At 45.2% G+C, this 13,274-nt stretch overlaps 1 protein-coding gene across 2 annotated transcripts in view; it reads right to left on the bottom strand.

Annotated features, from left to right (window-relative positions):
- ripor2 (RHO family interacting cell polarization regulator 2) overlaps nt 1-8,441 on the bottom strand; it is a 103,907-nt gene extending 95,466 nt beyond the window's left edge. The window contains exon 1 of one of the 2 annotated variants that reach the window (XM_065020253.1): nt 8,202-8,441. The gene's annotated coding sequence lies outside the window, so the exon portion shown is untranslated. The remainder of the gene's footprint in view (nt 1-8,201) is intronic. The other variant, XM_065020254.1, reaches the window with a different exon arrangement.
- Nucleotides 8,442-13,274: the final 4,833 nt, after the last annotated feature.

Raw genomic sequence — 13,274 nt, 5'->3', positions numbered from 1 at the left:
AGAACTAGAGAGAGAGAGAACTAGAGAGAGAGACTAGAGAGAGAGAGAACTAGAGAGAGAGAGAGAGAAAATGAGAGAACTAGAGAGAGAGAGAGAGTACGAGAACTAGAGAGAGAGAGTACGAGAACTAGAGAGAGTACGAAAACGAGAGAGAGAGAGTACGAGAACTAGAGATTGAGAAACAGAGAGAGAAAGAGAGAAAGTGAGAGAACAAGAAAGAGAACTAGAGAGAGAGAGAGAGAGAGAGAGAGAGACAGAGATCAAGAGAGAGTTAACGAGAGAGAGAAAGAGTGAGAGAAAGACAAAGAACAAACAGGTAAGTACAGTAGGTGATGAGACTAGGTGATACATTCCATCTGAGGAGGCTCTGGGCTCAGTGGGCCGTCTGTTCAGTTTCCTGCTGCTCAGATTGAGGATCATCCATGTGAACCCAGTCACCTGCTGTTACAGCGGCTCACGCTTCTACCCAGTCAGCTGTACAGGAGGAGCAGCAGCACATCTGGTTCCAGTCAAGAGAAAGACTGCTGCTGCTGGTGATATTAGATTCTGAATGTACCGGTGCCACACATACGCAACAGCTATGATAATCACCATGAATGTGACTTAGCGACAGCTATGATAATCACCATGAATGTGACTTAGCGACAGCTATGATAATCACCATGAATGTGACTTAGCGACAGCTATGATAATCACCATGAATGTGACTTAGCGACAGCTATGATAATCACCAGGAATGTGACTTAGCGACAGCTATGATAATCACCATGAATGTGACTTACAGTGAGGAGATAATGTATTGAAACTGCAGTGAAAGATGACTTCCCTGATTGAACAAGACTTATGGGTTGGGTGTTTTTGAGGAGGCAGGGACTGAAGATTAAGGGAAGCAACAAATAAGTAGGATTTTGTTGTTGTTTCACATTGGAGTCGTTTTAAAGTCAATATTGTCACTTTGGGTGAGTTTAGTTTTGTCAGAGCGACCAGTGAAGAGTTTAAAAAGACAAAGAAGGCATTGAGTAGCCTAATAAACATGAGTGGAGTTTATTATTCAGAATGCGGGCCACGTAGTTTGAAAATGAACAATCATTCACCATGCTAGCTTTGCCTCAGGATAAACAAAACACACACACACTGTCAAGCACACACACACACACACACACACACACACACCATCTGTCATAGTACAGCTGTGTGACAGCCTCCCTGAGGGAAACTCCTGGGGAAACTAGAACACAAGAAGAGACAATGACAGTGTTCTAGAACCATCACTCACACAGCAGTAGACAGTCTTCTAGAACCATCACTCGCACAGCAGTAGACATTCTTCTAGAACCATCAGACAGTCTTCTAGAACCATCACTCGCACAGCAGTAGACAGTCTTCTAGAACCATCACTCACACAGCAGTAGACAGTCTTCTAGAACCATCACTCACACAGCAGTAGACAGTCTTCTAGAACCATCACATTCTTCTAGAACCATCACTCACACAGCAGTAGACAGTCTTCTAGAACCATCACTCACACAGCAGTAGACATTCTTCTAGAACCATCACTCGCACAGCAGTAGACAGTCTTCTAGAACCATCACTCAAACAGCAGTAGACATTCTTCTAGAACCATCACTCACACAGCAGTAGACATTCTTCTAGAACCATCACTCACACAGCAGTAGACAGTCTTCTAGAACCATCACTCACACAGCAGTAGACATTCTTCTAGAACCATCACTCACACAGCAGTAGACATTCTTCTAGAACCATCACTCACACAGCAGTAGACCTCATTCTTCTAGAACCATCACTCACACAGCAGTAGACATTCTTCTAGAACCATCACTCACACAGCAGTAGACAGTCTTCTAGAACCATCACTCACACAGCAGTAGACATTCTTCTAGAACCATCACTCACACAGCAGTAGACCTCATTCTTCTCAGTCAAACCTTCCCCATCGTTCATGTTATTCAGTATACTTGGGCTTCGTCTTAAATGGCACCCTATTTCCGATAGTGCACTACATTTGGAGCCGTATGGGTAGTGCACTAGGGAATAGGGTGCCTTTTCAAATGCATCCTTGGTTAACCCTGTTTGTCACACCTTCCCCCTCCATATATCAACACCACCAATGGCCATGAAGACAGATAGTGTATGTATTATTTCTAACTGCCCCTCTGGCCCCCAGCTGTTCACAACTTGGGGTCAAATTAGAAAACAACTAAACATCCACTTTATCATCCCATGTCTGTTTAAAACACGTAATACCCACAGAGGCAAGGATTTCTACTGAACCATCAAGATGGACAGCGACAGAAGGGATAGTGTGTACATCTGGTGCAGAGCTAAGGGGACAGTGTGTGTGTGTGTGTGTGTGTGTGTGTGTGTGTGTGTGTGTGTGTGTGTTCCACCGCTGGGTCTAAATAGACTTGAGGGATTAAAGGGGAGGAGCCCCCATTGGGCTGCACTGACAACACAGATCCGATGATCTGCTCAGAAACAAGGGAGGAAAGGAGAGCGGGAGACCCCCTGTCCTTATCCCTCCATCTCCTTCCTCATCTAGGACCTAGAGAGAGGAGCGGGAGACCCCCTGTCCTTATCCCTCCATCTCCTTCCTCATCTAGGACCTAGAGAGAGGAGCGGGAGACCCCCTGTCCTTATCCCTCCATCTCCTTCCTCATCTAGGACCTAGAGAGAGGAGCGGGAGACCCCCTGTCCTTATCCCTCCATCTCCTTCCTCATCTAGGACCTAGAGAGAGGAGCGGGAGACCCCCTGTCCTTATCCCTCCATCTCCTTCCTCATCTAGGACCTAGAGAGAGGAGCGGGAGACCCCCTGTCCTTATCCCTCCATCTCCTTCCTCATCTAGGACCTAGAGAGAGGAGCGGGAGGAGGGGATAGAGGGATGGAGAGCCCTAGGGTGGACCAGTAACCTTTCACCCCCAACACCTGCCATCCCTCCATCCTCCTCAGGGACCTAGAAAGGAGCACGGACGCAGGGATGGACACACAGGGTGGACCACAACACTTCACCCACAACACCACACACACATCCTGTGAGGGAGTCCACACACACACTTTACTAGTTAATAGAAGACTTCCATTGCTCAGGCAATCGATTTAGTCACACATCATTGCTGCTTACTCATGTAGACTTTACACATCAATAAGCATTCTAAAGGCCCAGATTTACTGCAAATCATATAAAGATCACCGATGCAAAGATCAAGGCCCGTATTCATAAAGAGCCTCAGAGTAGGAGTAGTAACCTAGGATCCCCCCTGTCCACGTAATCGTATTCGTTATGCTCTGAAAGGCTAAACCAATCCTAGACCAGCACAGCTACTCTGAGACATTTTATGAATCAGGGTCCAAATTTCTGATTACTTACTAATGTATAAAGATTATTAATACTGACAGAAATACATGCAGTATGTCTCTCTGACCCAGTTGCCCAGCAAGCAACTACTGTCATCCCTATAGAAGAGAGGGGGGGGGGGGGGGTCTCAGCTTTCTGTAGGTATCATTTTATTTCTTATCTCTCAATATTGAGCTCAGTAGCAGCTTTTTTACAAACAATATATTTGATATGGCTTTGAGATACAGAGTGGTGCAGCCAAAATGTGCATCGGTCATTGCAAGGGCATTGTAGGTCTCACTGGGTAAAATACAACCACTAACTTATTTTAGGACATTAAACATACCGTTAGATTAATACATGGCTATTAGCAGTGGGTATTATATTTAGAGTTAGCGATCTAACGAATGTGTTTTGAGTTTCCACTTCCTCGGGTGTTGAATTAGCCCCAAATTAATTAGCCTATGATTCGTGTATCACAAGGAGGTTGGTGGCACCTTAATTTGGGAGGGCGGGCTCGTGGTAATGGCAGGAGCGGAATCGGTGGAATGGTGTCAAATACATCAAACACATGGTTTCCATGTGTTTGATGCCATTACATTCGCACCGTTCCAGCCATTATTATGAGCCGTCCTCCCCTCACCAGCCTCCACTGTAATGCACATAACGGTAGACTGGAGCCCTGACTTCTGTTTGAGGTTGAACACTAGCATCACTGTACTGCCATCCATGACTTTAAAAAGTCACTGACACACTCTGTTCTATAGCCCATGGCTGACGCTATCACTTGATGCTATCACTCGCAGATGGAAGACATCACAAGCTAGGCTGAACTATGGATGACTCAGTACCTCCTCCCTTCTCTAGATGCTGGAAGACAAAGGGGAGGGGGATAGGAGGGCAGAGAGGGAGAGTGGAAGAGAAGGGGGAGATAATATATCACATGCCTTGTCTCGCCGGGCCTCGAGAGGGACAGCTGAGGAGGAGTGAACAGTCTTTCATATCTAGGGCCTTTCTCTTTATCCTTCCACCTCCTCCCTCTCCTTCTGTATCCTAGCAGCCCCTCCATCTCCTCTCCTGATGTATCCTAGCAGCCCCTCCATCTCCTCTCCTGATGTATCCTAGCAGCCCCTCCTTCATCTCCTCTCCTGATGTATCCTAGCAGCCCCTCCTTCATCTCCTCTCCTGATGTATCATAGCAGCCCCTCCTTCATCTCCTCTCCTGATGTATCATAGCAGCCCCTCCTTCATCTCCTCTCCTGATGTATCCTAGCAGCCCCTCCTTCATCTCCTCTCCTGATGTATCATAGCAGCCCCTCCTTCATCTCCTCTCCTGATGTATCCTAGCAGCCCCTCCATCTCCTCTCCTGCTGTATCCTAGCAGCCCCTCCTTCATCTCCTCTCCTGCTGTATCCTAGCAGCCCCTCCTTCATCTCCTCTCCTGATGTATCCTAGCAGCCCCTCCTTTACCCCCCTGCTGTCTAATACTAGCCACTCCTGCAGGATATCATACATTCTCTTTCTCATCCAACTCCCTAACCCCAATCCCAACATCCCCTTTTGCCTTTTCTAACTAGATAAATAAAGGCTAAATAAAAACTCTAAATTCCAACTCTCTTCTCCCCTTTCCTACCCACCTCACCCATTCTTCTGCTGTTTCATCACAGCTCCTCATGAGGAATATCAGAAATCCCCTTTCTCATTTTACTCCCACATCTATCCATTCTCTTCCCTCCTGATTTACAAGCTCCCCTCTTACCCTCCCCAAGTCAGATTTACACCCTTCCCCATTCCTCACCTACTGTCTAAGCAGCCCCTCCAGAGGAATGTAAAAAAATAAATCCTCTTCTCAATTTAACTCTCAACTCCACCCCTCCACTCCTCCTACCATCCCCAGAAATACCTCTCCCGCTTAAGGATGCCTCTGTCAGGGATGGAGGTGTCAGGACACCAGAGACAGAGTCTGTCCGGAGGAAGGATAACATGACAGGGGTTATCTCTAGAACAGAAAACCCTGAGAGTCCAGCTCAGGTCACTAGATCCTGGTGAGACACTGACTGATTAAAACCTCAAATAAGCCTGGGAGAGGTCTGGATGAAACCCGGTTTACGGTATAGACTGTGGACTAAACAGAGCAATACTATAGAGCTGTTGGTTTGAATAAAGAACAATGACTTTGATTCCTGTGGATTAATAACACAATGGAAGCTTGTTTCTCATTTGGGAAAGTAACTGTTAGGCTTTTTCAGGAACTAGAGATTTGCATGAAATTCTCTCTCCCAGCTGGGCGTTCTTACAACACTGCTGGCCACAACGTCTGCTACACTCCTTATGAAATGTTTATCAGCTGTGAAAACTAAAAAGGCACACCATTTTAAAGATTGCAAGGCCAACATTTCTTGAGAAATTAGAACCACACACATATGGACACACACAGGCATGCGCACGCACGCACACACACACAGTTCTCCAATCCGAGAACTGAAATAGGGTGTTCGTGAAGAGCTCAGTACAAAAAGTCAAATGTTATGATACAGAGTTTCTTAGACCACCTCAGCGTTAAAACACTGAGCGTTTTCAGTTTCCTCCTAACCTTAAGCCTTGACATTCATCTTTCCATTTTTGCTCTGTATTTAGTGTGGGCTGCAGATTACACACGCACAGCTTGGTGTAGGCTGCTGATTACAGCATTAGAGACCATACAAAAGACCTGAGGACTGACGTTCCCTGCAGCCTTCTATGGCGCCACATTTCATTGTGTTCAGGGGCCCTCCCTGTTGCATTGAGGAGAAGAACAATCAGCGAAGAACATGCCGTGTTTGTCTGAATTTACACCAGACCACAGTGCTATAATAATTTATTTAATGAGCCAGAGAGAGAGAGGGAATGAGAGAAAGAGGAGAAGAGAGAGAGAGAGAGAGAGAGGGAGAAAGAGAGAGGGGGAGAGACAAGGGGGCAGAGGGAGAAAAAAGGAAAGCGCGAAAGAGAGAGAGGGAGAAAAATGAAAGAGCGAAAGAGAGAGAGGGAGAAAAATGAAAGAGCGAAAGAGAGAGAGGGAGAAAAATGAAAGAGCGAAAGAGAGAGAGGGAGAAAATGAAAGAGCGAAAGAGAGAGAGGGAGAAAAATGAAAGAGCGAAAGAGAGAGAGGGAGAAAAATGAAAGAGCGAAAGAGAGAGAGGGAGAAAAATGAAAGAGCGAAAGAGAGAGAGGGAGAAAAATGAAAGAGCGAAAGAGAGAGAGGGAGAAAAATGAAAGAGCGAAAGAGAGAGAGGGAGAAAAAAGGAGAGTGAAAGTGCTAGAAAGGCTGGTAGAAGGGGACTGGGAACTGGGACAGTGTCTGGCAGCAGCGATGCCAGCTGGTTTAGGCCTTGGCATCCTACTTCTACCCCCCGTCCTGAGTCTTACCATCAAAACGACTAACTAAAGGAATATGGCCTGGCAATGGAGCAAAGCCCTTCAGTTAAACCATATCAAAGCAAGGCGTTTTCTACAGAGAAACATTCTACCCTTGAAGTGACCTTTTCTGAAAACAAAACATGCTGCTGGAGTGGAGTGGAGGGGAGGGGAGTGGAGTGGAGTGGAGTGGAGGGGAGGGGAGGGGAGTGGAGTGGAGTGGAGGGGAGTGGAGTGGAGGGCATAGCAGTGGGCTATAGGATGCTGTTTGTAATGCATTAATGAGAACATGACATTTCCACTGATTTCTATACACTTCAGTAGCATATCAGGACAGGCAATCAGGACAGGCAATAAGAGGGGATGAAGTAACCTGTGTTATTGAGTGATACTGCTTTTCATTGTCAATTCTATTCTATCATGCTTATGTTGTAAAGATTTAGATGCACTATTGTAAAGTGGCTGTTCCACTGGATGTCTTAGGGTGAACGCACCAATTTCTAAGTCGCTCTGGATAAGAGCGTCTGCTAAATGACTTAAATGTAAATGTTAAATGTTGTGAGAGAATGCAAAGAGTAAGATACTGAATCCTTCCAGAAACCATATTAAATTATGAATGGGCTGTGATCTCTGGCCTTACAACAGGTATAGGTAGTAAACTAAACCCAATAACTGCATTTGAAATTGACAATAGCATAATGCCCCCTGACCTCTCCTAAACCATGCACGGGAATTTCGCAAAAGCCCTGCTTGCTGACCCAGTTCACTCTCTGTCCATGAGAGTTATGGTGAGTGTACTTCTCCCCTGTCTACAACACTATGTGAACCAAACTCCCACACACAAGTGCAGTTATTCTCCCAAACCTACAATCACAAGACTGACATTTACCATTTAACCCCCAATTTCCTAAACCCAAATCCCAACCACAGCGCAGCTCTGAAGAGTTATGGCATTAACATCACAACGGATCATGATGAAGCGACCGCTGTGGTCAGAAGCAAAGGAAAGTGGTCAACAAACTCACGAAGAAACATGTCCACCGACACCGAGACCTCAAGAGAAACTGTCAAGTATGATTGTGATCGGTCGATGATCAGTTTATCCTCACGATATAGGAGGCGGTATCTCGTCATAGCTAACCAATTATATGGGATCTGATGTTGACATCCACAATTGCAAAATAGTTTTGTAGTTGAATAAAATACATATGTTTTATGTATTGTTAAGGCAATAATCACACGTGTTTAGTTGTCTATTTCGTAAGTGTATATGGTTATAGTTTACTGACCCATTGCCCTACTAAAGCCCTTCTAACTTACGAATCTCTACTCAGTTACTCTTGTATAAAGACGCACAATTATCTGCTCATCGAGCTCGCATCTTGCTCAAGCAATATAAGAAAAGTTCTTATTTAGTCTAAATGCAAGACAAGAGAGAAAATCTAGCAACTCACCTCTGAAAAACTTATCTCAACTATATCATATGTATTGTCTGCTAACTGCGCCGCTCCATCCGTTTATGAAGGAGAAGCCCCGCTTCACAACGTGAACCTTCGGTCAACTTGATCAATAAAACAATGAATTCAACTGTTCGATTCGGTCAATTCCTTCCCTCTCCTGAACGTTTATCTTTTCCCTTGATAAAACAACCTACAAACCCTCGCTCCCACCAAATTCATGTGTACGTTCCAGTTTGGGTTTGTAGCGCTTGCCCTGAGCAGCGTTGGACCAATGAACAAGCAGAGTTGTAACGGTAGGCGGGGCCGCTCATTTGACCTCACAACACAACAGGCGACGAGTTGGAGTCCCTGCAAAGACATCGGCAGTTCGGCACTATTCGGTCATTGCTGTTAGTGCATGCGGACCAGGGCGACGGACTGGGGTAAAGTAAACCCACTGTGTTTACACAGCTGTCACGGTATGGACTATATCTTCATTTCCACTGCCCCTCCAGATAGGCTATGATTAAGCCGCTGCTGAGCCTGTAAAGGGGTAGCAGTCTGTTTGTACATTTGGCTACACAGGCCCCTACATGTCATGAAGAGTGGAGGATTTTATTGGCAAAAGCTTCATCTTTCTGTATGGATCAATAATCATATTAATATAATGCATAAACCATTACATTGCATAGATATTATATTTACTTTGAGCAACAATCCTCCTCAAGGACAACAAATATTATTTTCAGAACAGAAGTCAAGATCAGGGGCAGGGCCATGTCCAATTGGCCCCGGGCATCTCAAATCAATTTTTCCTCAAGAGTGTTTACAGAAATGGCATTAGGCAAACAAATGAAATGGAACCAGGGACAGGACAAACAGTTTAATCCGTAGCTACCTTAACTGCATGTATGCCTAATAGGGTACAGCTCCACAGTACAGCGCCGCACCGACATGGAAATAGATTTCCACTTTAACTAACTGGCTTTTACTATGATGAGTGGCCTGCCATGGTTGTTATAATCCAGCGAGGACAACTTGATTGGCCCTCATAAGAGACGTGGTTCCTGTTCCACCCCGTCCTACTTGGAGGGAGGGATGGATGATGGAGGGATGGATGATGGAGGGAGGGATGGAGGGATGGATGGATGGATGATGGAGGGATGGATGGATGGATGATGGAGGGATGGAGGAATGATGGAGGGAGGGATGGAGGGATGGATGATGGATAGAGTGAGGGATGGAGGGATGGATGGATGGAGGAATGATGGAGGGATGGATGGATGGAGGGACGCAGGGATGGATGATGGATAGAGTGAGGGATGGGGTGGAAAATGGGCTGTCTGATCAAATCAATCAGTCGAATTTTAATACAGAGGAAGGAACTTCGTAATGAACCCACTGTGCACAGACGTCAATTCAATGTCTTTTCCACATTGGTTCAACATCATTTCATTGAAATGACGTGGAAACAACGTTGATTCAACCAGTGTGTCCAGTGGGAAGTAACTTATTGCATGTGTTTGTACACATGCAAATACACACACTCCTATTCAAATGCACACTATTCAAATGCACATGCACATACACATGTAAATAGTGCCAGACATGCACTCAAACATATTCAGTTGGCCTTCATGTTGTGATTTTTGTTGCCATTGATGTCTTCTGTTCTCCTTTTCCTTTTTTCTCTTTTGTTCATTTAGTTGGTTGTTTGCGCATCGGGGGACAGGGGCTTGGGGGTGGGGAATTGAATGATTGAATTAAATATTTCTCGGGGGTGGGGACTGTGGGGGGAGTCTCAGATGGTTGAGCAGCTTCACTGCAACTAGATTTTAATATTCAATATTAAAAAATAAAAAATAAAATGTAAAAAATTATTAATGTCGTCAAGGGTTACTGTAATGAAATTTAGGGCTGTTTTATCAAATCAACGTGTATTGTTTTATCCAAATCAACGTGTATTGTTTTATCTAAATCAACGTGTATTGTTTTATCAAATCAACGTGTATTGTTTTATCAAATCAACGTGTATTGTTTTATCCAAATCAACGTGTATTGTTTTATCTAAATCAACGTGTATTGTTTTATCAAATCAACGTGTATTGTTTTATCAAATCAACGTGTATTGTTTTATCTAAATCAACGTGTATTGTTTTATCAAATCAACGTGTATTGTTTTATCAAATCAACGTGTATTGTTTTATCAAATCAACGTATTGTTTTATCCAAATCAACGTATTGTTTTATCAAATCAACGTGTATTGTTTTATCAAATCAACGCAGGTATTGTTTTATCAAAATTATTGTTTTATCCAAATCAACGTATTGTTTTATCTAAATCAACGTATTGTTTTATCAAATCAACGTGTATTGTTTTATCAAATCAACGTGTATTGTTTTATCAAATCAACGTGTATTGTTTTATCTAAATCAACGTGTATTGTTTTATCAAATCAACGTGTATTGTTTTATCTAAATCAACGTGTATTGTTTTATCTAAATCAACGTGTATTGTGCATATTATACAGCAGGTATGAACAATTAAGTGTCAATATTTGTTTTTTTCATTTCTATACCATGATCATGATCTCAAAGATGAAACTTGATTTAGACTAAGCAACTTTTGAGCATAAATTAATTGTGGCAACTACCAGCATTGTCCTGGCACAGTACAGCAACGCAGTATTCCAAGTGTCACCGTTCAGCTCTGTTCTGTGTGATCAAGGTGTAGAATAAGGGATGAGAAGGTTAACAAGCAAATACACACACAACATACAACACACACAACACACACCGAAAGCAGTTGGTATCGTCCCAATTTCTGAAAAAGCCAGAAAAACATATATATTAGTAATGTCGCTGCTGGGAGGTGAATACTGTTCAGAGGTTAAGCTGACGTAAATCTGTCAAGCTACTGTTCTGTTCATGAACACCGTATTGTGTAAACCTCTGTGGTTTCTCACTCAGGCAGGCAGTGTGTTTCAGCCTGCGGCTACAGGGCACAGACACCTACACAGTAACATCCTCTCCTCTCCTCTCCTCTCCTCTCCTCTCCTCTCCTCTCCTCTCCTCTCCTCTCCTCTCCTCTCCTCTCCTCTATCCTTTCCTCTCTCCTCTATCCTCTCCCCTTTTCTCTCTCTCCTCTCCTCTATCCTCTCCCCTCCCCTCTCCTTCCTCTCTCCCCTCCCCTCTCCTCTCCTCTCAGCTGGCGTACAGCTCATCCTGTAATTACGGCTAGCTGTCATCAACAGCCCCCGACCAGCAGCTATATTTACTGAAGAGCCAACAAACAGACCCAGCTCCCTGGTAGGATCACTTAAAAGAGCTGCTAAGCCATGGATAGAAGGATTAGCGTCTGGACTGATCCCAGATCAGTTTGTGTATTGGTAGAAGGATTAGATCCTTGACTGGTTCCAGAGCGGTTTGTGTAGCGAGCCATGGGTAGAAGGATTAGAGCCTGGATGGGTCCCAGATCAGTTTGTGTCATTGACCAATAGAAGATTAATTCACACAACAGGACGTAATGTTACGGGTCTGAATGGGACCACCTCTCTCAGACATCTCAGCCGACACCCCTCACACACACCCCTCTTTCAATCCCTCGCCCCCGGAGCACTTGTGACCACTTACATGGAGAGAGCCACTCGGACATGCCATATGACAGGGGATAGAGCGAAGGGGGGCAAGAGATCAAGGGCAGTGACATCTGAGGGTGAGAGTGGAACAGGGAGGGTTAGGGTGGGAGGGGTCAGTGGAACAGGGAGGGTTAGGGTGGGAGGGGTCAGTGGAACAGGGAGGGTTAGGGTGGGAGGGGTCAGTGGAACAGGGAGGGTTAGAGAGGGAGGGGTCAGTGTAACTGGGAGGGTTAGAGAGGGAGGGGTCAGTGGAACTGGGAGGGTTAAAGGGGGAGGTGTCAGTGTAACAGGGAGGGTTAAGGAGGGAGGGGTCAGTGAAAACAGGGAGGGTTAGGGTGGGAGGGGTCAGTGGAACAGAGAGGGTTAGAGAGGGAGGGGTCAGTGGAACTGGGAGGGTTAGAGAGGGAGGGTTCAGTGGAACAGGGAGGGTTAGAGAGGGAGGGGTCAGTGTAACAGAGAGGGTTAGAGAGGGAGGGGTCAGTGGAACAGGGAGGGTTAGAGAGGGAGGGGTCAGTGGAACAGGGAGGGTTAGAGAGGGAGGGGTCAGTGGAACAGGGAGGGTTAGAGAGGGAGGGATCAGTGGAACAGGGAGGGTTAGAGAGGGAGGGGTCAGTGGAACTGGGAGGGTTAAGGAGGGAGGGGTCAGTGGAACAGGAAGGGTTAGAGAGGGAGGGGTCAGTGGAACAGGGAGGGTTAGAGAGGGAGGGGTCAGTGGAACTGGGAGGGTTAAGGAGGGAGGGGTCAGTGGAACAGGAAGGTTTAGAGAGGGAGGGGTCAGTGGTGTCTGTTCTCTGGTTATCTGTTTACATCCTACTAGACACCATAGTAATTTTGTACATCCTACTAGACAGCATAGTAATGTTGTACATCCTACTAGACACCATAGTAATGTTGTACATCCTACTAGACACCATAGTGATGTTTTACATCCTACTAGACACCATAGTAATGTTGTACATCCTACTAGACACCATAGTGATGTTTTACATCCTACTAGACACCATAGTGATGTTTTACATCCTACTAGACACCATAGTAATGTTTTACATCCTACTAGACACCATAGTAATGTTTTACATCCTACTAGACACCATAGTAATGGAGGCCATGTACAGCCATGTCTCAGGGATCGTTGCCACCCTGGAAATAGCCTGGTTCATTGTATGTTTGAGAGAATGCCTCCATGAGTCCTCCAAACACTGAACCACTTTTACTGTATAGACTGAAGTGTACTGTATGTGATCACCCTATGATCACTCGGCTACACAGCTGATGCCTGCCGTACCCTCATCCTACTCCTCCTCTGTTCCTCTGGTGATGTAGAGGTTAACCCCTGCAGCCCCCAGTATCACTCCCGATCCCCAGGCGCTCTCATTTATTGACTTCTGTAACAGTAAAAGCCTTGGGTTCATGCATGTTAACATCAGAAGCATCCTCCCTAAGTTTGCTT

Source organism: Oncorhynchus nerka, linkage group LG7 (genome assembly GCF_034236695.1).
Source record: "Oncorhynchus nerka isolate Pitt River linkage group LG7, Oner_Uvic_2.0, whole genome shotgun sequence".
Taxonomy (NCBI): domain Eukaryota; kingdom Metazoa; phylum Chordata; class Actinopteri; order Salmoniformes; family Salmonidae; genus Oncorhynchus; species Oncorhynchus nerka.
The sequence above is the reverse complement of the archived record's forward strand: the minus strand, read 5'-3'. Positions and strand labels throughout refer to the sequence as shown.